We start from the raw sequence: 3,714 nt of genomic DNA on the forward strand, positions 1-3,714 counted from the left end.
CAGGCAAGATTAACATCTGATGAAGCACTTATTAAGTAGTATTGAATCGGCTTAGTAGATGGATGGGAGGCATTGCAAAAAGTTCACTCAGCAAGAAGCATTTTATTTCTGTAGGTTTTCTGACGGAAATGTTTTTGCTATTACACCATTATCAGTAGACCTCACTGGATATAACAGAACATCTCTTTGAGTGGACACACTTATTCTTGAATGAGTTGCTTTTTTATCAATTGTGATAGAAAAGATATTTTTATTCCAGAATATCAGGGTTAATATGAAGAACAATATTGGCTGAAATTCATCCCTACAGTAATGCTGGTATAATTCCAAATGGAACAGTACTAAACTTGTTTCCTAATGCAGTTCTTTTGTAACACTTGGAGAAGATAGTTGATAAAGGAAAGTTCTGACTATCTACAGTTACGTGGTACTTTTTGTAGGAACAAGCCACTAGCCCCAACATCCTGCTCATATTATGATTTGCATAATTACTTTCCGCCTGGCCAAATTCATATTTCCATTTCAATTGCATAAGGAAGATGCTTAGTATTGTTCTCTGTTGTTAATCAGCTGCTGCATTTCAGTATTGGTAAAACAATTCTACAATTTTCCTTTCTTTTTAAAGGAAACTGCTTTGGGATCTTTCTATTTGAAAGATGGCACAGAAATGCAAATTAGCCTTAGCCTTGTAGCTCAGAGTTACCTCTGCATTTTATTCTTGATGTGTATCTGTACATAGAGTAATCCTCAAAGACAGTGAAATTAGGCGTGCTCATATAACTCACATCTTTTGGGGAAAATAAACAGATATAACTGCATGTGCTACATGAATGTGATAATCCAATGAATGCCCATGATGAAAAGTATCTCCTTTAATGTTTTTTTCCACAAACCATTTCATTTATAGGTTTAGAAAATAACCCCCTCCCCAACAAATTAATATCTGAAAGACTAAGTAAATGTATGTCATATCTTTTCTAGCTCCCCCCCTCTATTTTTATTAACACAGACATTTGGATTCACACCAATAGCTATTCTTCGTTTGAATGCCTTTATGCAAGTTTCCTTTAGTCATGACTATAACAAAATGTATTCTAGTAGAAGCTTGCAAAACATGAGCCTGTTTCAGTTACTCGGTAAAGATCTAAAACATTTCTTCAGAATTGCAGAAAAAGAAACCCTAGCTGCATGCAAATGAAATTTAGAGCACTCCTTTGCAGCTAGTGAAAGTCTGCTAGAACAGAAAAAACTCATAAATATGATTACAGCGACGAAAAGCAAGGCAAGAAAGAGATCTCTAACTTCTAGACAGGAAATGTGTACACAGTATAGTATAAATCTCTTAACTATGGGACTATGTTGGTAGTTAGCTCACCYTCCCAATTAAGTAGCTGCCTCCATTATGAAGCTTTAAAAAAATAGTCAGAAAAGACTTGAATCAAAATAAAATTCTGAATAAAATGTCAACAATAAATTGCTTATGACACTACACCTTTTATTTAGTTATTTATCCATGGCCAACAACAGTGTCACCAATGGTTAAAGACCCATCACCTTGCTGCYAGAAAGTGGATTTTGATGAATACTCTCCCAGTTACACGCTAACTAGCACAATGCAAAAAATACCAAGGAGACTGGTTACTTGCAGAGGTGATTGCCATACTGGTTAGGACAAAGGAATGATCCTGTAACAGCGATGAAACCCAGGACTTCAGGGAAGATTAGAAAACTCCATGAGAGGCAGATGCTGCAGTGGAGGGCTATTTTAATGGAGACTTAAAAGTAATGCACTTAACAACAGAACAGGTAAGGGCTGTAGAAGGACCAACACTTAAGCTTGTGCCTCTCACTGGACCTATAAAGAAAGTAAATTGTAGTCACTCTGAGGAGGGAATGCAAGACATTTAACCGCAAATAGCATCACTTTAGGGCTTTTCCAATTGAAGAGAGGATGCAGACAGGCAGAATGTAAAAGTACAGAGCAGAATGTAAATACTAGTTTAAATGCCTCTCATCTTGCAATAACGTGTCATGGAATCCTCCCTACCTGCAGTTGCTCGAGGCTCTCGTTTCACAGCTTATCCTAAAGATAGCTCAGCTGGTAATATGATAAGAAATAATGGTAGAATTATTTTACTCCAAGAGAGGCTGGGTACTGAGGTACCAGCCTTATTTCCTCCCACCACCAGTTCTTCCCAAAAGGCCCTTTAGCCTAAGTTTTATCTCACATTGTTTAATATGAGATTTAATGGGCAGTCAACATCTCTATGGCTGTCCTATAAAAAGAGTGTTGCTGCTCTGGTTTGCCCACTGGTGTGTATCATGTGTACTGGTAACGCACATCAAGCAAGCTTAGGTTTTACACATTTTAAAGTTATCAGACTTTTACTGTCATGATCAATGTTGAGAGAAACAAGGGTCTGGAGTCTCACAGCTGACAGAAGGTACATAAGCCTTGCTCAGTTTTCTGCCAGACCAGTCCTGAATGATGCCAGACCTCCCTTCACCCCCTTCTCCTCTGAACCAGAGTTGATGTTGCTTACTTGAGAGACAGCAGTGTCTCTGCCAAATTTCCAGTGCTTAAGATCATCTGTGTTGCTTATGGCATGCAAATGAGCTTTATGGGACTGTGTTAATCTTCTCCATAATGTTCAAAAGCAGTCAAAGACCCCTGAGATACGCCACATCATTTGGGATTTGAAATAAAATTAAAATTCTTAATAGCAAAAAAAAAGAGGGGGGAGAAAATTAAGTGCCTACTGTTGACTGTGAACATTAGCATAGCACCTTTCCACTCTATTTCTATAAAAGATGATTTATACAGGGCAGAAGGGCTGTGAACACATTGGTGCCAAATATCTTGCAGTTAGTGACAGTCTGAGCTGATTAGACTCTTAAAGATCTGATCCAGTGTGGTGAAGAAACGCAGAAAAAGATGCAGAAGCACCAGGCAGCTAACTAATATCGAGTCTCAATACAAAATGACAAGCTGAGACCTTTTGACAGGCTTTAGAAATATCTAATAGGCCAGGGTGAACTGGCYTAAAAGTGGGGTTAAGAGAAATAAATTTACAGAAAAATTAGAAGGAGCAAATTTTTTCAGTCTGGAGCCTCTTAGAACCTGTCTGACCATAGAGCGACAGGATTCGTCCTGCTGATTGTTCCCASGAGGTGTGAGTCACTGCCAGCATTTTACACACAGCGTGAGTGCTCCTCCCAAAGCCAGAAAACATAAATATTTAACATCCTGGCAGAGTAGCTGGGTGCAAGAGCGCATGTATCCATGGATTTGACATGACACCTACACGAAGCCGCTCTGCCCCCTCGCTGGCAGCCGCCCAGGCGAAGGGGCATGCTGCAGGCCTGTGGGGCCTGCCTTGTCCTGGCACCGCCACTGCTTCCTGGAACTACCAGAAGGCGACATTAAAGGTCCATGCGGGAGTACTTCCACGCCGCACCTGAACCCGTTTTTACAGAAGCCCGCGGGTGAGCTCCCCTGGGGCAGCAAGGCGGCCCTGCTCCTCCATCGGGCCTCGCAGAGCAGCGTAGGCCCTCGGGTGGCTGCGGCYGGCGGGGCCACCGCACTGCTGAAATCCACCTGTGCAGCCACCAGCCGTTGGGTCTCAGGGGCTCGCTCTCGTTTTTGGATTTGCTGTGAACTTCACCGTTGTTGTTTATTTTAATTTTCTATTTACTGAGTCCCTTCTCAGTGCG

This window comes from Rhea americana, unplaced genomic scaffold (genome assembly GCF_003343005.1).
Source record: "Rhea americana isolate MKP2758 unplaced genomic scaffold, rheAme1 scaffold_409, whole genome shotgun sequence".
Classification (NCBI taxonomy): Eukaryota; Metazoa; Chordata; class Aves; order Rheiformes; family Rheidae; genus Rhea; species Rhea americana.